Genomic DNA, 23,289 nt, shown 5'->3' on the forward strand with positions numbered 1-23,289 from the left:
TGCATTCATTCTCTTAAGATGATTTAACAGTGAATAATTACCTTTTGAACAGCCCGATATTGCCAAAGATGAAATACAGAAGATGCAATTACTGCATCCATTCTGTATACAGGTATCTGAAATGTAATATAATTTCAAAGAAATATGTGAAACTACAAAGAGTGGATTAAATTTAACCTTAAAACATGTTGTACCTTGGTCTTCTGAAGTGTCACATACAAATATGCATCTATAACCTGTTTGACAAAAAAAAAACATAAATTTCTGGATGGACTGCCTTGTGAAAATATAAACTTCCCAGAACATGGAGTCTTACTTCATCTGACAGCCAGCCATGTCCACAGAGTGTTCTAAAAGATGTGTCATACAATTTATATGGGCCAACAAGGGCTTCAACTTGCCCTGAGTCTTTCAAAGACCAAAGTTGAACTACTGCAACAAAAACAGAAATTGCTCTTTTAAAAACTTATACATCTGAAAAAAGCAACACAACTTCAGAGGAAGTTTTGCAGACAAGACCAGGAACAGGTCATTGAACCAACATGCAAAAATTGATCTACCGATCAGAACCCATGACCAACAGGCCAGAACAGAAAACTAGAAAACTTTGTGACTACTGCACCTTGCTGCTGAATAGGACTCTGACACATCCTAGAATGAGCTGAGGGAGACAACTGAGACAACTTGGTAGGGTTAGAGGGAGAGGTCACTGGAGGGGGAGAGGGAGAGGTCACTGGAGGGGGAGATTTCACTGGAGGGGGAGAGGGAGAGGTCACTGGAGGGGGAGAGGGAGAGGTCACTGGAGGGGGAGATTTCACTGGAGGGGGAGAGGGAGAGGTCACTGGAGGGGGAGAGGGAGAGGTCACTGGAGGGGGAGATTTCACTGGAGGGGGAGAGGGAGAGGTCACTGGAAGGGGAGACTTCACTGGAGGGTTAGGGGGAGACAACCGAGAGAACTTGGCAGGGGGAGATTGAGGACGAGAGGGAGACAACAGGGAAAAGCACTGGATGACCTTGCCATGGACCTGACCGTCTGTCTTGGTCTGCAGTGGGGTTTCTGCTTTGCCTGCGTACCTAATCACTGTCTCCCTTTCATTCAACTTCTCACCTGAGATGAAACCCTCACCTGCATTTTGTCCCTCATTGCCTCTGTTATATGGCTTCAGACGACTCATGCTATGCTTTGTCTTGAGGACTTTTCCGGCCATTGTTTTCAACATCACAGTGCTCCCTATCACTTTATGGATAAAATAAGGTCCAGAGTAGTCTGCCTCTCAAGTGTCAATGGGTAGGAGCCTTCAGAAATAAAACTGAAGACTTCCCCCCATTTGCACTCCATGTTTGCTATAAATGACACAAGAAAACATGTAAATTGCATCAACAAGCATTTAAACAAGACAATTCATTAGACACTGCAAATTGTTCAAATATATAATAATACCCTGCTGCAGCTGCGTACACAACAAAACACACCTACTCCTGCTACTAAACACGCCAACTGGTGCTGCAATAATATGACATTTCTGTGAAATATCAGCTCTTAGGACAAGAAATACAAAATTAAAATAAATTAAAAAAAGTTTGTAGTGAAAGCTTCTTCATATCCATCCTTTTTTATTCCGATTTAATACAAAAAAACCTTGTAATCAACATATTTATGCATGTGCATCCAACAATGCAATTCTTGAAATACTGCAGAAAACACAACAGCGAGTTTAAATGCAATTGAGAGATCCCAATTTTTTATTGACAACACTGGTGGATGCCATGTCCTTCCTGGCAACGCCTGGTGAACACAGGGACTTCAAGTGACTCAAGAACATCTCCTGTCTTTTATTAATTGAGGCAAAAGTCACACTGACAGTGACTAATACATAACCCAGGTGGCTGTACTCGTGTATGTGATCTGTTAACCTGAAAAGCCTTCATGTTCCAAAAACAACCTCAATTTGCATAAACTAAATATGTGTAAATGTAAAGCACATATAAAAACAAAATTAACATGAACGCTTTTCATATACATTAATGAAGATAAGGATTTGTTTCAAAAGTGAAACACTGGTTTTGCCCCAGTTTCAGTGTGGGTAAAAATTGCGTTTTCATACGTCTGATTCATTTAATGTTGGTAACGGTGGATGCCAACATTAAGTTCATCTATGTAGATGTTAAAAAGGTGAGAGGACAGTATACTTCCCTGTCTTACTCCGGAACATGAAGGCTTTTCAGGTTAACATATCACATACACGACATGCTATCCAAGTTAGCAGACATGTTATCCAACCCAAAAATATCAAGGAACTGGGGGACGTGAATTTAAACAGGGCGTGTTTTGTAGTTTACTGCAGCTGCAGCACCATTAAATTTAATTTATTTACTTACTTTTTATTGTGTCTCTTCTCGCGTATGACAAGCTGACGACTCCTCTCAATATCGCGGACCTCCTGCAGAATGCGCATGCGTGTGCATGCGCTCTTACCATATGTATGCTATTCTGACATGTATGGCTATCTGATAGAACACCGGAAGTCCTCAAGGCTTGGCAGTTTTACTGCGGCCCGGGGGACGGGTGGGGAGGAGGTCACATGACACAATTTAAAAATTTTTGCCCCAATTTTCCCCTAATGACAATCTTAGAACGTTCCGAGTTCTAAGATTGTTGCTTGTGATAATCGTACGATTATCCTGCCTGCGCTACGTGGAACGTGGCACCGCTCCCATCTAAAATCGGGAAATTCAACATTGTTTTGGCCCGATTATCTCAGCCTGTGGGGTTTTTACTAACTGGGGAGCGAAACGCAGCCTGTTGAATGTGACAGGTAGCCAATCAGAAAGCGCGGTGACGTAAGAACGGAGGGGATCCAAACAGCTGACATGGCAACTGAGAGTCCAGTATAGTGCATAGAGCGGCTGCTCCCTCCTCTTTTATCAAATGTTTTTTCTTTTTGTTTTGTCTTTTATCGCTTAAAATGAGCCACAAACTATCACTGCTGCTTCTACATCGTCATCCGTGTTTGATTATTCTAAATTCATGTTTGGTCTGTTGGAGGTTTTACTGGATTTTCTTCTGGAATCGGTTCTGTGGTGTGTTGCTGCTGGATTCACGAACCGACCGAACCTGTTGGACTTTTATCGGCTCTGTGGTCACAAAGGCCCACAATCCTTAAATCGTGTGAACCAGACCTAAAACTCATAAGCTCTACTCCTCTCATCTCTCCACTGCCCTAACGCTCTCTGACTCTGGTCGCTATAGATAGATAGATAGATGGATAGATAGATAGATAGATAGATAGATAGATAGATAGATAGATAGATAGATAGATAGATAGATAGCATTTATTGTCATTGAACAGAATTCAACGAAATTTCCATTGCAGCTCCCGTGCAAAAGGTCAAATATATACAGTAAAAATAAGCAAACACACAATAATAATAATAACAATATATACAACTAAATTAACTAAAGGCACTCAACCATCCAAAGAAGTAGCAGCAGGTCCAATTATGGTAAAGTACAAATGATGTGACAGTGCAAAGTGCAGAACAATATGGCTGTGTGGGGGTGGGGGATATGTATGTGTGACTGCGAGGTTATGATATGTGTGGGAGGGGGGGGCGGCAGGGAGTAATGGCTCTGACTGCTGTGGGGAAGAAACTGTTTCTCAGTCTGTTTGTTGTAGTCCGTATATTCCTGTACCGCTTGCCTGATGGCAGCGGCACAAACAGTCTGTGGCCCGGGTGGCTGGAATCCATGGCTATGGATCCAGCTCTCTTCTTGACCCGGTCTGTGTAGATGGAGTCCAGGTCTGGGAGGGGGCATCCCACAATGCCTTGTGCTGTTCTCACCACCCGTGTCAGTTGTTTCCTCTCCAGTGCTGTGCAGCTGCCATACCACACAGTCATGTTGAGGCAGAGGATGCTCTCGATCATCGCCCTGTAAAAGTTCACGAGCAGCCGTGAGGAAAGTCCAGCCCGTCTCAGTTTCCTGAGGAAGAAGAGCCTTTGTTGTGCTTTCTTCACCAGGTGGGAGGTGTTTGTATTCCAGGAGAGGTCAGACGTGATGTGGAGGCCCAGGAACTTGATGTTGTCCACACGTTCCGCTATGGTAACGTTTATATATCCCTTCAAAATAAGATACAGATGCGCCACAAAAACGAACATTTTACTTTTGTGAAAACTTTAACTCAGGATAACGACTAATGGAGCCCTGAGCTTGTTTCTCTGCAACCAGACGGTCCATCTGGGAGAGACGAGAGACAATGAGACCGGAAGTGTTGCTGATGCTCAGGGTTCTTGGTCTCTAGTGGAGAAGCAGCTTGAAGCTTCATTGCCTCATTAACATCCGGTCACCATATCATGCAGAGCTTGGACTGTGGGAATCACCTGCTGGGATAAATCCATCCTCCTGTCTCTTCTCTGGGCCTTTTCCCTTCGCAAAGAAACTTTCCAAACAATCTGATCCGTTTCTGACTCATTTTGCTGCTTGTGGCTCAATGTTGGCGGCAAGACGGAACCGAGAGAATCCGGTTAAAGGATTTTCAAAATAAAAGATCCTCCAGACTCAAATAATACATAAAACAGAAATATTCAATTATTTCTTGTGCGGCCCGGTACCAATTGGTCCATGGACCGGTGCCGGTCCGCGGCCCGGGGGTTGGGGACCACTGGTTTAGAGATTCTGTTTCAAACTGAGTTTATGCACCTCTGGAAAAAATTAAGTTTCTCTGATTTTACTCTTTATATGTTTGAATAAAATGAACATTGTTCTTTTATTATATGAATTACTGACAACTTGTCTTAAGAGACAGTAAAAATATTTCCTCAAGCTTAGGTTTTCATTCAAATGACTGAATAAACCAACATCTTCTCACACTATCCTGCATTTGTGAATGCAGGGTTTCCCTCAGTGTATTATAAGCCTGGAGGCCCACCATGCTTTACTAGCCCCCCCGCCAGGCTAAGCTTTTTCTTATTTATGTTTTTAGGAAAAATAATAATAAAAAAAATCCTTTTTTTTTTAAAGCCGGATTGCAAGCATCTCTGTTGCTCTGAGATTTTCACTAGCAGAGCAGATTTATTCCTAAAAGATAAGCTTATAATAGATAGATTTATAGTTTAATCATTTAAAGCCGGACCAATAACACCTCCGCCCGGTGCCTCATGCGCTGCCGCTACTTGATGAACTTTACTTCAGTGCGGATCGCGCTCCTCCTTTCACTCAAACTGACCTGAATGGATATTTACATCAATCCTCTGTGAGGAATCATGTTTCTTTCCAGAGTTTTTGATCAAGGTAGGAGTTTAAACCCACCGTGTTAGCTCTGGTTGCGCAGCTCTATGTGAACTGCAGGAATAAACTGTAGTCGCTTTCAGAGGAGCGTCGTTTCCATCTCATCTCGCTGCCCAGCGTGTGGCGCTGTCTGCGCTGTAAAGTTCATGTCTGTGTCCCGGTTGGTCGCAGCGTTAGCAGTTAACAAACCAGCGCTAACCTCATCATGCAGGTTCAGCCGGTGAGGAGCTTCACGCTGGTTTTATATTATTTTATTATTATTTTTATATAATTTTTCTGGTTACATGAAGCACCAACCCATACCAAATGTTTTGTCCACTTAGTCAGAGTTAATGAGGGCGGAGATCTGAGAAACTGAACCAACCAAAACAGTTTCTGTGACTCTTATTAAAACTCAACAGACAGAAATGTTAGAGCTGCTAAAGCCACATTAGCAGCATTGAATTAAATCTCAGTTTGTTGCTCATCTCTGCTCAGTGCAGCAGATTGAACTCATCCTGCAGGGCCGGTCCCAGGCTGCATGAGGCCTGGGGCAGAATCTGACCTAGGGGCCCCGCTTGCTGCTAAAACCATCAGCACCTCTAACAGCTTCTGGGTTGGATTTAATCTGGGAGAGAGAGAGTAGATTAACTGGCCAACCTGAAAACAATCAGTTATAATTACAGTTTAATAATTTGTATTTGTGAACAAACAGATCAAACTCACAGCATCAGATTGTTGCTATGGTAACAAAACAATCTAACTATGAAGATTCTTTGATCTTTTACAAAGCAAACTTACCAGCTCCTTAAAATCTTACATTTAAATGTTAAACAAATCTTTTAATTTATGCTGAAACCATTAAATCAAATTCTTCAGCTTTGATCATCTCAATAAATAAATGTTATATTTATATATCTGTGTTAAAATATCAGCATTTATGGCCCCTGAAGCCCTGGGGGCCCGATGGAGCCGCCGACTTCATTTGGATTAAACAGAAGTGAAAATAATTGATATTCATTTTAATTTTGATTTGTTGTTTTTAAGACTAATTGTGGTTTAAATATCGTTTCACTGTCAATGTTTTCCTGTAACATATAATCAGTAATATTTTTACATTTCCTGTCAACTTAACATCTTTTAATATAAAAACATGACGGACGCCTCGGCGCCCCGACCGCCGGGCTCAGCAGGTTTATTGGTGGATTTATAAACTGCTCCAACGAACATCTTCTCCTGGGTTTTAGCCGTCCTGGAGGCTAAACATCCCTAAAGGTCAGATCCTAGAATCGCCCTGCCTCTAACTGAACCGTTGTACGGTTTGCCGCTGTTCCACTGGACACAGACTAAATAAGCTCCTTCATCAATGTCCGGTCTTTAGATTTGGCCCAACTAGTCGGTCTCAGTTTTACGTAAATCTCTGCAGCGTCTTCAGGAGACAAACTTAATGCTAATGCTAATGAGACGACCACGTCCGTCATTTTGACTCGTACAACAAAACATTCAGATTCAAGATTCAAAATGTGTGTGAGGGAGGGAGGGAGCGAGCGAGCGAGCGAGGGAGGGAGGGAGGGAGGGAGGGAAGGAGGGAGCGAGCGAGGGAGGGAGGGAGGGAGGGAGTGTGTGAGGGAGCGAGCGAGGAAGGGAGGGAGGGAGCGAGCGAGTGAGTGAGTGAGTGAGTGAGTGAGTGAGTGAGTGAGTGAGTGAGTGAGTGAGTGAGTGAGTGAGTGAGTGAGTGAGTGAGTGAGTGAGTGAGTGAGTGAGTGAGTGAGTGAGTGAGTGAGTGAGTGAGTGAGTGAGTGAGTGAGTGAGTGAGCGAGCGAGCGAGCGAGTACTTTCTTGCAGGGTTTCTGCGCGGCAGAGAAATGTAGTCAAATTAAATGAGCTCAAATTAAGGCCAGTAAAAGGTAGTAAAAAGTAACTAAAGGTAGTAAATTTTTCACCATCCGTTCCAAATATTTTTAATTTTCCATTGATGCTCACTTATTGTGTTAAGTTTGTTTTACTAAAATCTGTATAAAAATGATAACTACGGTTCTGGCAGGACCTGAGCTGTCACTGATGGACTCCAAGCTGCGTAGTGTTGGACCCGCCTAACGTGTTGAGACTAGCCAGTCATTTTGCGCTTCGCCAGGGGAAAATATAAGTTTTCCCGCGTCGGGAGCTGCAGACAGGCAGCGGACCTGCTGACTCTAAAGCTCAGAGCTGAGCTGCTCTGAACACCGCAGCAGCTAAAGTAAGTAAAATCACAAAAGCTGCAGTGTGAACAAAGTCAATAGTTAAGATTCCACTGCAAATGTAGGAAACATGTTAGAACAAGTTTATCATTCATTATTAGCTGATACCATTTAGACACGTTTCATGTTATTGTTTACATCCAGAAATTTTGCAAAGGCAAAAAGACGATTCTTCTCCTTGCCGTCTGGAGCCGGTAGAACGGTTCCGGTAGAACGGTTCCGGTAGAACGGTTCCGGTAGAACGGTTCCGGTAACTAAATGAAACCTTCTAATTTAGAGCAGTGCGCCGCAGCAAAGGGAAAATAACTCAGAAAAACCGTCAAAGAACAACTCAAAACCACTCGTATCCCCTCCTCCCTCACTTTCTCTGTCGGCTAGCTACACGCAGACTCGTTGCCATGGCAATAAACCAACAGCTATATGCATGAGGATCCATCACCATAAAACCCGCAAACGTTTCCCGCACAAAGGGCAACACATTCAGTCCTCAACAGTTTCCTGTTTCCAGGCTGGATGTTGTTTTAGATTGTTAGATGATCTGAACTCAGCGCTGGTTGATCAGCTCATTTAAACTGCTGCTCTAATGGACCTTACCACAGCAGCCGCTTTTCATTGGCTGATGCCCATTCTACATGGTCACGTGGGTAGCCACAAACACACTTAGCTTCCCGTTAGCTAAGTACAGCATAATGGCAGAACTGATACTTCCACACCTTGAAGCCTGTCTGCTACACAGTCTGACGTTAGCTAAACAGATCAATATGCAATGTGTCTGTATCTGACATACACTAAAGATTTTATTTTAGCAGAAAAGGTTTTGGACTAAACTGTTACTCATGTTAGCCACTCTAGCACCAAGTACAGTGTATCAGGTCTAGGCACACTCAAACATTTCAACAAACCACAGGAATCACCCACTGATTTCAAAAGTAGCCTAAAAAACGATGAATGCCCGACTTACCCAGCCTGGCAAGAACAACAGGTATCAGTGATCTTGTCCACAGCTACATCGATGTAGAGGGTGTGGATCTGCCGTTTTCCTCATGGAGCAAAAGCATTTTGCTGTGATGCTCAATGTTGGAGGCGTCGCGAGGCTCAAACACCTTGATCTCATCCAACAAGGATGACATGAACTTGTTGGTTCCTCTGTATTGTAGCAGCTGATATATTGTGAAGATCCTGTAGAAATGATGCACTAATGGAGTCAGAAATACCCTGCAGAGAATCAGTCCAAGTGGAAGACGCCATGTTTACATAGAAACAACGCGCCGCCAGGCTTTGTTTGTGAGACTTGAGGCCATGTGGGATTTTCTAGGCCGGTTGTGGGCGGAGCTTGGTAAGGTCCATTGTGACGATGATCTGACAGAGTTGGTGTGTTGGTCACCTCGCTGCACATGGACATTTGTTTATTTAAACTGTTCAATGACCTGTGAAATATGACACCTTGAACCTTGTCAGTGTGGGTTTGCACTGTATGCAACGCATAGAGGCGCAAAAATGATGTGGGGAATTTTTTTCTAGTTAGCATTTTATGACTTAACAGCTGTTTGTGTATGAAATGATCAATAACAGAGGAACAGCACCGATTAGCCGCCCTTCCCCTCCCCTCCCATACAGGCAGCTTGGGCAGCTTCCAGAACGCCCTGAGGCGCGATTTGTTTTGTTTTCTGTTAAATTTGAATTTTAGTAATGCCTCGACAACAGGGAGCTAAAGATGGGCGGCAGGAAAAACAAAACAGAAAACGGAAGAGGTGGAGGATAAAGATGTTGTTGATACTCTGACATTACTTGCCTTCTGTCTTTCAACCACTTTGAAAAGCTTTTCTTTGTCTCTCCAAGAGAGTTGTAAATATTCAGGTTAGCTTAAGCTAGGCTACAATGACAGGCTGTTGTTGTTGTTCAATACGGGACGCGATTTATTCCGTATTGCTGTAATGTCTGATAGACGCACCTATCACACACATCTCAACAATAAGGAGCATTAAAAATGTGTATCGATATTCAGTGGGTTGTTTGATATCAGACAGAATGGATCAGGAGAGGAACCGCAGACCCGTCAGAACCTAAAGAACCGGACATCAGTCTCTTCATCCCTCAATCATTTCCTGAGACCGAAAACAATATAGATGGCAATTTAAAGAACAAATCACACAAATAGATTAATAGTAAATAAATAAATATTGTGAAGAGAAACAGTTTATTTTTTCAACATTAAAAACGTTTGTTAGGATTGTGTAGGAAAAATGTTGATATCTTTTATAATTCAGTGTTTTGTGGTCAATATTATTTCACCATTTTATTAATGTGGGTTGCCAGTTTGGATCAGGCTTCAAGTTATGAGAATGATAGAAAACATGCTAACAAAAAGCCTCAGACCTGCAGACACAGGATAACAGAAGAGGCTCTTTGGCTCAAATATATTAAATGATGAAATATTGCCCTGTTTTGTGTTTCATTCTTTTTTTAATTGCCCTGTAGGCAGAAATTTATTCACATAGATGTACATTTATTATTATTGATACTTGAATTAAAAATAGTACAAGTTTATGTCGTTGGGGGGGTGATGACATGTTCGCATACGCCTCAGAAAGTCTGCAGCTGCGCCCCTGAACCTCGTTATCAAGTTGTTCTAGTGTTGACGATTAGTAGCAAACTAATATTCTGAGAATAAAACATCTGCTTGTGAACCTGTGGAGCAAAACAGCAACAATGAGCAATACAACCATCATCTGCACCTAATATGTAATAATCTAATGCAGGTTTCAAAGGGTTAGAAAAACCTCTTGACCCAATGGGCCGTTTCCGTCCTCCAGCACTGCAGCGTTTAATCACCAGAATACAAAAGGTGCACTAAGACAGTTTGCTTAATCACTAAAGAGATGATGCACTTTGAATCTAAATGAGAAAACAACATTTCAAAAAATGCTGCAAACATTTGTCACCCAGTATATAGCAGTAAGTTTATACTTTTCCCTATCTGGCAGTGTTGCCTGTTTCCCTGTTTGAGCCCCAAAATGAATATATTCTATATTCTATATTCTATATTCTATAGAGCAAGTTTGTTTACAGAGGCTTCATAATCCATTTCATTTATTAATGGTTTGTTTATTTTGGATATTTAAAATGTCTTCCAGTTCCAGTGTTAAATGTTCTCCAGAAATGAGAGTATTGATCTTAGAGAAGGAGTATTTGCATTATTAGACATTTTTTATGCTATTAGGTAACAAAGGTCTCAAAATGACAATATAATCATTTATAGCAATAATTTCTGAGACAATTAATCGCCTTGCAAACTTTGTTATGCAGTGTGGGTGTGTGTTCATTTGTTTTTTAATTTGCACATACAGACTTTACAGTTTTTTTTTCTTTTTTAAAATGTTCCATACGTATCGTCCCAGAGAAGCTGCACATAGATTCTGTACCTGCATTGGACACAACAACTCTGCTAATCTCCATCTTACCCAATCTACTCATACACTTACTGATTAAAATTAAAAAGAGAACAAAGAACAAAAAATAATCAAAATGAGCATTTCTTGTCTGTTCTTTTCTTCCAAGTCGTCACAATTTTAAATCTCTTCTCATCGGAAATGAACTGGAAGCAAACCATCTACAGCATAGGTGTCAAACTCTGGCCCGCGGGCCAAATTTGGCCCGCAGTGTAATTATATTTGGCCCGCAAAGCAATTTCAAATTAATATTAGAGCCGGCCCGCCGGTATTATACGGTGACAACGTTGTGACGCCGCATTCACCGCTTATACTACAAATCCCATAATGCTCTGCTGTTTTTTTGGCACGTCAATCAGGACAGAGGCAGACACGCCTCCTCCTCTGTGTCAGTAGCACTTATGGTAGCGGACATGGATGTATTAGGAAGGTGGTGATCCGTCTTCTTGCGCAGTCCTTGGGTTGAAAGCCCCGGCGCACCCCTCATCCCCGGGCCTCTCCCCCAAACCTCACTGCGACCTCAAACTACAGCCATCACTGTGTTACCCTACCAAAACATGGCAAAAAGAAAGACAGAAAATAGAACTTTTCTGGACAGGTGGGAGACAGAATATCTGTTTACATATTTCCTGTATGTGAGCAACTTTTCTCCTCAGTGAAGATGACCAAAACGTCTCACAGGAGACGTCTGACTGACGAACACCTTTGTTCGATAATGAAGGTTTCCTCAGCTCAAACTCTGAGCCCCGACATTGATGAACTGGCATCCAAGAAAAGATGCCAGATATCTGACTTGGCTGCATCAGAGTAGATCAGTGTGTCGCAAAATGAGCAATAAATAAGTTTTCTATGCACCTTTTCTTGTTACTCCAAGGCCTGAATGGTTTATTCATAGTTTATTTAATGATTTATTCATAGTTGTTATGTTATTTTCAAATTTATTAGCCTGTGTACGAAGCTAATTTTGACATTTACCTCAGAAAGGAGGCATTCAATTTTTATTTAAATTTTATTTAATATGCCATTTATATGTTTTATTATTATTTTTAGCAACTGCCTGCACTTTTAAGTTATATAAGCCTTGCTTGTTCAATATTTATTTATAAAATGTTCAACCTTGGCCCGCGGCTTTGTTCAATTTAAAATTTTGGCCCACTGTGTATTTGAGTTTGACATCCCTGATCTACAGTCTGTAGCTCTATACCCAAAGCCACAATATTAATCAACAAAGTCTGATCTCCATGGTGAAATAAAACCCCAACAGTTTTTCCAATAATTTTTACATTTTCTATCAGATCCTAATCTGATGGAAAAAGTCAGCCTTTCCGTAATCTGAATATTATTCATCACTTTGATCCGATCTTCCCTTTTAGCAGCTCCAGCCGTTTCCTAATGATGTTCGTTTTGCTTTCTACCAACATAATCCTGTACATATATTTATCAGCTGCTCTTCTTAACCTTTCCGTCCTTCTTCCCGTACAGAACGTCAAAAGTTAGTGGAATATTCACCCCCAGTACCTGATCCACACGGTTCCATAAGGCTCCATGTAGGCACAATCCCAGAACATCTGGCAGTGACTGGTTCTGTCTGACCCACATTGCCTGAGTATCGATACATTAAACCCTGGGGGTCCATAGGTTTATTCCGTCTTTTTAACATGTCTGGTTTGTGACGGCGTAGCAGCAAGACTCCGCCTCCCCCAGTCTCACTTTCAACTTGTGCTTAAAGTGCACATTATAATCTACACACCAGTTTTTAAATTGTGTTAACAGGCCAAGTAAAACCTGAGTTATGCTGAAATAAGCAAACCATATTTTTCAAATGTCAGAGAAATGTCAAAAACCGGCTTTTCCGGTTATGTGAGAGGAAATGAGCTTCCAAACGTAAAAACTAAATGCAACATCAGATTCCTTTGTTTTTAGAAATCTCAAATCTTCAACAAATAACGATGGGCTGCATTTTGTTGCTAAGAAACAAAGTAAAGTTGCTCAAGTAACCGTGAAAGAAAAGCGGAACGGAGCAGCGGCAAAAACAGTGAGATCACAAAATTAATGAAAGTTTGGATATCGGAGCGACTAGTTTCATCTGCTTAGTGATTAGTTTTTAGCTCAGTGGTTTCTGTTCTGTATATAAAGGATTACCTGGAGAATGAACGCGCTGCATGCAGTGGCGCTCTGTTTTGAAAACGAAGAGGGGAAACCTGCAGTCTGGGCGCAGTGAGGATTGTCATGATGGCGGATCGATCATTTTTATTAGCAACTGACAAAGAGTATCAGAGACTGAGAGAACGATGAGATCCTGGCCGCCTGAGAGGCAGCTACTCAGAGACCCAAGCAGGGGAACGGCGGCGCCGCTCAGCTGCAAGGAGTCGATCACTACGGGGTGAGGCGGAGCCGCTCCCCCAGCAGCTAGTAGTAAACAGCTTACAGCCACGGCTAACTCCGGGAAACAAAGTTAAAAAAGAAAATTCCCTACAGCCCCAAAAGACTTTTTTTACTCCAAAACGCAGCCGCAGTATGTGGAAAAGAAAAACATGAGTGCAACCATTTGCATATTGAGAGTCTAGAGGCTGATAATCTCCTCTCTCGGCTCCTGGATCAATGTGGAAACTTTGAGTTTTATCTCAAATCCACATGAATTAAATGAGAGCAACTAATTTTCTCACTGCATCTTTGATTCATTTTGTCCAGCTGTAGACTGTTAGACTCTGTCCAATCAGAGTCAGGTATTGTGTAATTGGTGCTTTTAATCAGTTTTCAGTTAATTAAATCCAAGTCTATGGAACACAAATGTCACTAAAATCACTCTGTCCTTCTAAAATATTTCAGAAAAATCATAAAAGTGAATCAAACAAACCACAAACCACCTGGAACTCAACACTGCTAAGACGAAGGAGCTGGTTATAGACTTTGGGAGGTCCAGACCAAAGCCAAGACCAGTCGCATTAGAGGGAACTGAGGTTGAGGTCGTGGACTCCTACAAATACCTCGGGCTGTGGCTGGACAGTAAACTGGATTGGTCAAAACACACTAGCCACCTGTATGGGAAAGTGCAGAGCAGGATGTACTTCCTGAGGAGACTGCGGTCCTTTAACATCTGCAGCAAACTGCTCTGGATGTTCTACCAGTCTGTGATTGCCTGTGTCCTCTTCTACACCGTGGTGTGCTGGGGAGGCAGCATATCCAAGAAGGACACGTCCAGACTGGACAAACTGACCAGGCGTGCCGGCTCTGTGGTCGGCATGAAGCTGGACTCTCTGGTGACGGTGGCAGAGGCGAGGACACTGAACAAACTGCTGGACATCATGAACGATAGCAGCCACCCTCTACACGCCGTCATCAGCAGCCAGAGGAGCCGGTTCAGTAACAGACTGCTGCTTCCCAAGTGCCGGACCAATAGATTTAAGAACTCTTTTGTCCCCCATGCCTTCAGACTGTACAATTCCTCATTGGGGGGGGAGGTGACACAGGACAGAGGGTGGAAGGAGTAGTGACCCCTTGTATTTTTCTCCATACTTATCAGGTCAAACCACATAGTGCAATACGATATCACTGGTCAATCTATCCGTCAAATTCTTATATTTTTTTTGTGTTGTATTTATATTTACTTATATTCTTATATTCTATATTCTTATTCCTTGTTTCTTGCATAATTTAAGGTTTTTCTTGCATAATTTAAGGTTTTGGTTACTCACATTTGGTGTGTACCTTAGTATTTAATTTGTATTTTGTATTCTTTTGCACTTTTGCTTACTGTGTGTTAACTTTGTTTTTTGCCTGGGAGCTGCTGGTAACTTCAATTTCCTGAGGGAGTCTTCCCAAAGGATCAATAAAGTACAAGTCTAAGTCAAATCGCATTGACCTGTATCGTTTGCCGAATATTGTCATACATATCGTGTCGTGAGTTTATTGTATCGCTTCACCCCTAGTGCCTCAATTGTAAGTACCTGAACAAGTCCTTGTTGTTTAAATCATATTTATTCTTTATTTCTTCAAAGCTTTGTATAGTATTTTTCTTAACCACCTCCCAGAATATCTTTGGACACTTTTCCCATTTACTGAATGTTTTGTCTGTTACATTAGGTTTAAAATCTGAATCATCCACCTTAGTACTTTACTCTGCTCTGTCAACCCATATTTTAAAATAATTTCGTTCCATATGTCAAGAGATAATCCTAGCCATGGATTTGACTCCTCCCTAAAGTGTTCTCTCAATTTGTTATCATTTATTATGGCTTGTAGAGGTAGAGGTAACTACCTCTCTAGAGAGGTAAAAAATCTAATCAAAATCAAATTTTATTTGTATAGCACATTTCAGCAGCAGGCATTTCAAAGTGCTTTACATCATAACAAACACAGAAACACAATGCAACATAGAATCAATAATCAAAACACAGCATTAAGTCAAGTTCCATCAATAAATTTGTAATTGATTACATTTCAAATACAATCCTAAACAGGTGGGTTTTTAGTCGACATTTAAAGGAAGTCAGTGTTTCAGCTGTTTTACAGTTTTCTGGAAGTTTGTTCCAAATTTGTGGTGCATAGATGCTGAAAGCTGCTTCTCCTCGTTTGGTTCTGGTTCTGGGGATGCAGAGCAGAACCAGAACCAGAACCTGAGAGGTCTGGAAGGTTGATACAACAGCAGCAGATCTTTAATGTATTGTGGTGCTAAGCCGCTCAGTGATTTATAAACTAACAACAGTATTTTAAAGTCTATTCTTTGAGCTACAGGGAGCCAGTAGAGGGACTTTAAAACTGGTGTTATGTGCTCTATCTTCCTGGTTTTAGTCAGAACGCCAGCAGCAGCATCTGGATCAGCTGCAGCTGTTTGATTGATTTGTTGGACAGACCTGTGAAGACGCTGTTGCAATAATCAATACGACTGAAGATGAACGCATGGATGAGTTTCTCTAGATCTGGCTGAGACATTAGTCCTTTAATCCTGGAAATGTTCTTCAGGTGATAGAAGGCCGACTTTGTAACTGTCTTTATGTGGCTCTGGAGGTTCAGGTCAGAGTCCATCACTACTCCCAGGTTTCGGGCTGATCGCTGGTTTTTAGCTGTAATAACTGAAGCTGTGCATTGACTCTAGATCTATAACTCTATATCTATAACTCTAGATCTATATCTCTAGATCTATAGCTCTAGATTGTTCCTCTTTAGGTCCAAAAATAATAACTTCAGTTTTGTTTCTGTTCAGCTGGGGAAAGTTTTGGCACATCCACACATTTATCTGTTCTAAGCATCTGTTCAGTGATTGGATGGGGTCAAAGGTCACCTGGTGACATCGTAATTTAGAGCTGTGTGTCATCTGCATAGTTATGGTAGCTAATATCATTTCCTGTTATAACCTGAGCTAGTGGGAGCATATAAATATTGAATAAAAGGGGCCCTAGGATTGAACCTTGGGGTACCCCACATGTGACCTTTGACCTCTTTGATGAAAAGTTTTCAATTGAAACAAAGAAATCCCTGTTCTTTATGTAGGATTCGAACCAGTTAAGCACTGGACCAGAGAGTCCAGTACCTCTCTACCTCTAGTTAACTACCTCTAGAGGTAGTTAGAGTTAGAGTTTGGTCTGATGTAGCCTGACATCAGACCAAACTCATCCATTGTATTGAGAGGTAGTTATCTCTACCTCTCTAGAGATAACTACCTTGTAATGTCTACCTCCAGAGGTAGTTACGGTAACTGGGATATAGAATGTGACATAGCACATTCTATATCTTTCCATTTTGCTTATGTTCATTAGAGTACCAAGCTGTGCTGCAACATAGTAGCTCTTAAGACGGTACGGCTAACCGTCCTTCGTCCTTCCATAACTGCAAAGTTCTGAATCTAATTCCTGATCTTCTTCCTTGCCATATGAATCTCGATATGATTTTATCCCATTCTGCAAAGTCTTTATCTGCCTCCTCGACTGGGAGAGTTGTAAATAACTACAGGAACCTTGGTAAAATATTTGTTTGAATCATTTCCACTCTTGATGCTAAGCTTGTAAAAGGGATTAAACTTCACCTTCCTATATCTGACTTTATTCTAGACACCAAGAAGCTAAAGTTTAAAGATTTTAGTTCAGATCAGTCATGAGACAGAAATACTCCGAGGTATTTCAGAGAGTTTGAATGCCTATCAATCCCAATTAATTTTTTTAAATAAGTTGATGTGGTGAATAGCTGAAAGAGAGAACTTGGGTTTTCTTTGTGTTTAATTTGTAGCCTGACATCAGACCAGACTCGTCCATTATTCCCAGCTGTCATTAATTCTTTACATTTTTTACCAATTCTAGATTTTTGCTTCCCGCCATCTGAACAATCAAGTTGTGGGTCTGAGGTTTAAATCTCCTCCACATATCAGACTGCCTTCTCCCTCAGCTGTCATTAAATCAAACATCTTTCTGTAGAATGAGCAGTCAGAGCCTGGGGGGTTTACATGTTCAGTTCTCCTTCTAATCTCCCCTTAATCAGCACATATCTCCCCTCTTTGTCTATCGTTTCTGAAAGCTTTTCAAATATGGATCTCCCTCATATAAGGATTCCTATGGCCTGATCGATATGATGAGTAAAATGCTTGATTTAAACTGTTTCTCTTAAGTTTCTCATGTTCTTTCTCCTGCAGCAGTGCCACTCCCATCCCTTCTCTTCTCACTTTTCCTAATACTTTAGACCTTTTAACCTGGTTGAGCATCAAATTCACATGAAAAGAGGCCAACTTTAATACCTTTTCCTGTGTTGTCATTTACACCATGTAACTCCTTATTTCCCACCTTCTCTACACCTTGAAGGACCCTTAGGCTACAGATAAAGTAATAATGAACACACAACTAAACAATTTTATAATGTTCACTGATGAACTTGTGACTAACAAAAGAACTTCCAAGAGTGGGTTCTGAACTTTGACCCTTTTTAAGCCATGATGGACTACCTGCCAGAGGGACGGGGCCCTTTCTGTTGCAGTTAGCTTTGTTCATATTTATGCCACCGCTCCAAAGTTCACAAAAAGAGGAGGATACCCCGACCGTAATGAAAAAAACTCCCTCAAGAAAAATTAAAAAAAACAAAAAGTTCTGTTAACTTGACCCGAGTCATCATTCACTAAACCCCCGTTTCTCCCTTCAAACTTGAATAGACCCATCCAAAAAAACTAAAAGATCTAAAATACCTCATTTTTAAAAGGCAGTAGTCCTTAAATCTCATCCTGACTTCTCCTAAAACATTGCAATCGTTGTTTGTATCTTTCTACTGTCCCTCTGGGTGTCGGTCCTTTCTTGGCCCCGATGGTCTTCCAAGTTAGGCGTCTGATCTTCTCCAAGCTGTTCTCCGCTGGTCTGGTCACCGCCACCTGCAGCCCTCGCGCCGCCATGTCTCCTCAGCCGTGTTGTAGACCCTCGTCTCTCCCTCGTAGAAAACATGCAGTCTCGTTGGGAATGGCGTCTGGAAACGTATGTTCTTCTCCCGCAGAACTCTTCTCGTTTCTTCAGCACCTCTGGGGCGTAGTCATGATCCAGAAAAACTTTCTTCCCCTTGTACATGAATCCCTTCTTCTGCCATGCCTTCTTTATAATCTCTTCTTTCAGTCTGAAGCTCATAAACTTTACCACTATAGATCTCGGTGGTGATTCCAGGGAGGGACGCGGCGGCGGAGCCCGATGAGCTCTCTCTATCTGGAAGAGAAAAGACGGCGGCAGCTCCAGTTTCTCTCTCAAAAGGTTTTCTATAAATTCCGTCATCAATCCGGCGCCGTCCTCTGCACCTTCCTTGAGTCCAGGAATCCGAACATTCTCCCTCCTTGAACGTCCCTGCTGATCCACAAGCCATGTTTCGAACTGTTTCTGTAGCTCCAGGAGCTCAATTGTAGCTTCCTCAAAGCTCCTCCGCTTCTTCTATCCGCTTCTCTGCATTATCTATCATAGTAAATGCCCCTTTTTAAGTATTATTTTTCTGACTTTTTGTTGATAAATTATGAGATTAATTGGGTTTACAAAAATCTGGGTCGGGGAGCTCGAATCTTAAGCTGCGGCCATGACGGAGTTCCCGGACGTCCTCCGTGTGTGCATTTTTAAACAAGGCAGTGAACGCTGGCCCAGATCGCCCTCCATCTTCCTCCATCACTCTTCATAAGTGATGGAGCATTTATCACTGGTAGTTCACTGAACCGCACCGACCCGTTCCGTACCGCTCAGTGGAAACGAGGCATAAATCACCTTCAGATACATTCATCTACAAAGTATTCACAGCACTTCACTTTTTCCACATTTTGTTATGTTGCAGCCTTATTCCAGTTTATATTAAATAAATCTCTTTCTTCAATATTCTATCAATCAATCAAATTTGATTTGTATAGCACATTTCAGCAGCAAGGCATTTCAAAGTGCTTTACATCATTACAAACACAGAAACACAATGCAATATAGAATCAATAATCAAAACATGACATTAATTCAGGTTTCATCAATAAATTTGTAATTGATTACATTTCAAATACAATCCTAAACAGGTGGGTTTTCAGTCGACATTTAAAGGAAGTCAGTGTTTCAGCTGTTTTACAGTTTTCTGGAAGTTTGTTCCAAATTTGTGGTGCATAGATGCTGAAAGCTGCTTCTCCTCGTTTGGTTCTGGTTCTGGGGATGCAGAGCAGAACCAGAACCAGAACCTGAGAGGTCTGGAAGGTTGATACAACAGCAGCAGATCTTTAATGTATTGTGGTGCTAAGCCATTCAGTGATTTATAAACTAACAACAGTATTTTAAAGTCTATTCTTTGAGCTACAGGGAGCCAGTGGAGGGACTTTAAAACTGGTGTTATGTGCTCTATCTTCCTGGTTTTAGTCAGAACGCCAGCAGCAGCATTCTGGATCAGCTGCAGCTGTTTGATTGATTTGTTGGACAGACCTGTGAAGACGCTGTTGCAATAATCAATACGACTGAAGATGAACGCATGGATGAGTTTCTCTAGATCTGGCTGAGACATTAGTCCTTTAATCCTGGAAATGTTCTTCAGGTGATAGAAGGCCGACTTTGTAACTGTCTTTATGTGGCTCTGGAGGTTCAGGTCAGAGTCCATCACTACTCCAGCAATGTGCGCCTGATATTTATATGTAGAATTACCATTCTACACATAAATTAGAATTACCATTCTACACATAAATATACCATTATGACAATGTGGAATAAAGTTTGATTTTTTTTTCCAAATTCGTAAGCACTAGAAAACCAAGAAAAGTGTTTGCATCCTTTGCTTAATATTTTGTTGGTGAAGCTCAACATGGAGTCGTTTCATTGATCATCCTTCAGGTGTTTCTTCATCTTAAATTAAGTTAATCTGTCGTAAATTCAATTCAGAGACAGAATTATCTACAGGCAAATCTGGGGAAGGACCCAGAAGCATCTGTGCTGTTTTGAAGGTCCCACTGAGCTCAGTGGCATCCATCACTGGTCAGTGGAAGAAGATTGGAACCAGAAGGACTCTTCCTGCAGCTGGCCGGCCATCTAAACCGAGCAACCTGGGGAGGAGGCTGAAAACCCGATGGTCCTTCTGTCAGAGCTCCAGCATTCCTCTGAGGAGAGACAAGAACCTTCCAGAAGGACAGCCATCTCTGCAGCAATCATCCAATCCATCACACCACTTCCATAGCAGCATCATGCTAATGATGCACCATCCCTACATGGTGGTGGCAGCATCATGCTATGGAAGTGGAAGACTAGTCAGGATAGAGGAAAAGATGAATTCAACAAAGTAGAGAAATGTCCTGGATGAAAACCTGTCTGGACCATCTGGACCTCAGACCAGAACGAGAGCAGCCAGACGAAACAAGTCCTTAATGAAAGACTCACGGCACCCCGTCTGGAGTCACCTGAAGGCACCTGAAGGACTCTCAGACCAGGAGAAACAAGATTCTCTGGTCTGATGAGACAAAGATTGAACTCTTTGGTGTGAATGCCAGATGTCATGTTTGGAGTGTTATGAACAATAAATCACTCCGGATTTGTATGCGAAAGATTAAACCAGCACAAAAAGAAGTAAAAAAATGGATCATATTTATTGAATATAAAGATATATCTTTGGGATCAAACTTCTCAGAACATCTGAAAGCAAAACGCCTGAAGTGATCCGAGATTTTACCCCCAACAAGTTTTATCCAGAGACTACCAAATCATCACATAATAACCTTTCCCCTAGAATCTGTTCAGCTCTTCCCCCTTTGCTGCATGTGCAACGTCTGTTTTCCTGAGCTGATACACAAAATAACCTATAACTTGGAGGAACGAACCTTCCACTCAGATTCACAGACATCCCTGTCCTCACACTGTTTTTCAGAAAATAGTTATTTAGCAAAAACATCCATCCATCCATTTTCTTTCTCTTATCCGGGCTCAGGTCATGGGGCAGCTTAAGAAGGGAGGCCTAGACTTCCCTCCCCAGCCACTTGTTCCAGCTCTTCCAGGGGAGTAGGGTTAGGGGGTTCCCAGGCCAGCCGAGAGACATCGTCTCTCCAGCATGTCCTGGGTCTTCCCCGGTGCCTCCTCCCGGTGGGACATAAACACTTCACCAGGCAGGCGTCCATCCTGACCAGATGCCCGAGCCACCTTAACTGGCTCCTCTCTGAGTCCCTCCCAAATGACCGAGCTTCTCACCCTGTCTCTAAGAGAGAGCCCAGACACCCTACTGAGAAAACCCATTTCAGCCGCTTGTATCCGCGATCTCGTTCTTTCGATCATGACCCAAAGCTCATGACCATAGATGAGGGTGGGAACGTAGATCGACCGGTAAATCGAGAGCTTCGCTTTTTGGCTCAGCTCTCTCTTGACCACGATCGACCTGTACAGCGCCCCCTTCACGGCAAACGCTGTACCCCCTGTCGGTCTCCCGCTCCCTTTTTCCCACATTTGTGAACAAGATCCCAAGATACTTGAACTCCTCCACTTGGGGCGGGACATCCTCCCCTGACCCGGAGAAGGCTCTCTACCCTTTTCCGGCTCAAGACCATGGCCTCGGATTTGGAGGCACTGATCTTCATCCCGGCCGCTTCACACTCGGCTGCGAACTGCTCCAGCGAGAGCTGCAGATCATGACCTGATGAAGCCAATAGGACCACATCATCTGCAAAAAGCAGAGATGAGATCCTAAGGCCACCAAATCGGATCCATCGACACCTTGGCTGTACCTAGAAATTCTGTACATGAAAGTAATGAACAGAATCGGTGAAAAAGGGCAGCCCTGGCGGAGTCCAACTCTCACCGGAAATGAGCCCGACTTACTGCCGGCAATGCGGACCAGACTCTGACACCGGTCATACAGGGACCTGATGGCCCGTATCAAAGGGCCCGGTACCCCATACTCCCGGAGAACCCCCCACAGGGCTCCCCGAGGGACACGGTCGAACGCCTTCTCCAAGTCCACAAAACACATGTAGACCAGTTGGGCGAACTCCCAGAACCCTCCAGAACCCTGCTGAGGGTGTAGAGCTGGTCCAGTGTTCCACGGCCAGAACCAGAACCACACTGTCCTCCTCTCCAGGACCCCTGAATAGACCTTGCCAGGGAGGCTTAAGAGTGTGACCCCTCTATAATTAGAGCACACCCTCCGGTCCCCCTTTTTGAACAGGGGGACCACCACCCCGGTCTGCCAATCCAGGGGAACTGCCCCCGATGTCCATGCAATATTGCAGAGTCGCGTCAGCCAACACAACCCTACAACATCCAGAGCCTTAAGGAACTCTGGGCGGATCTCATCCACCCCCGGGGCCCTGCCACCGAGGAGCTTTTTTATTTTTTTATTTTATACTTTATCAATTTTCACAGCATATTCTTTACAGCATTCAGGTTTTATACAACGCTGTCCTTCTTAACATACAGTACAGACCAAAGGTTTGGACACAACTGTGTGTCCAAACTTTTGGTCTGTACTCAGTTCAGACCAAAAGTTTGGACCCACCTTCTCATTGAATTCAATGAGAAAGTGTGTCCAAACTTTTGGTCTGTAGAGTACATAACCCTTACACGAAACACAACCCCCCCCCCAAAAAACAAAAACAAATTAAAAATAAAATAAAAGTTTAAAAACCACACACATACACAGAAAAATAAAGACAAATGAAAATGCTAAAATTTGTTCACAGCTAACTAAAAGAAAATAGCAGTAGTTTGGTTACGATGAGGTACTCATCTTGAATGTTTCCATGTATTGTAAAAACGGCTGCCATGCCTTGATAAATTTAGCAGTTGAACCTGCCAGTGTACACCTCATCTTTTCTAAATGCAAAAACCTCATGAGCTCTGAAAGCCACTGTTCATGTGTAGGCGGGGCCTGCTGTTTCCATCTCAAAAGTATCAAA

The 23,289-nt window shown here is 42.5% G+C and overlaps 1 protein-coding gene across 3 annotated transcripts in view; it reads left to right on the top strand.

Annotated features, from left to right (window-relative positions):
• dlc (deltaC) overlaps window positions 1–23,289 on the top strand; it is a 385,702-nt gene that overhangs the window by 316,350 nt on the left and 46,063 nt on the right. The gene's annotated exons all lie outside the window — the stretch shown is intronic.

This window comes from Xiphophorus hellerii, chromosome 18 (genome assembly GCF_003331165.1).
Source record: "Xiphophorus hellerii strain 12219 chromosome 18, Xiphophorus_hellerii-4.1, whole genome shotgun sequence".
NCBI classification, from domain to species: Eukaryota; Metazoa; Chordata; class Actinopteri; order Cyprinodontiformes; family Poeciliidae; genus Xiphophorus; species Xiphophorus hellerii.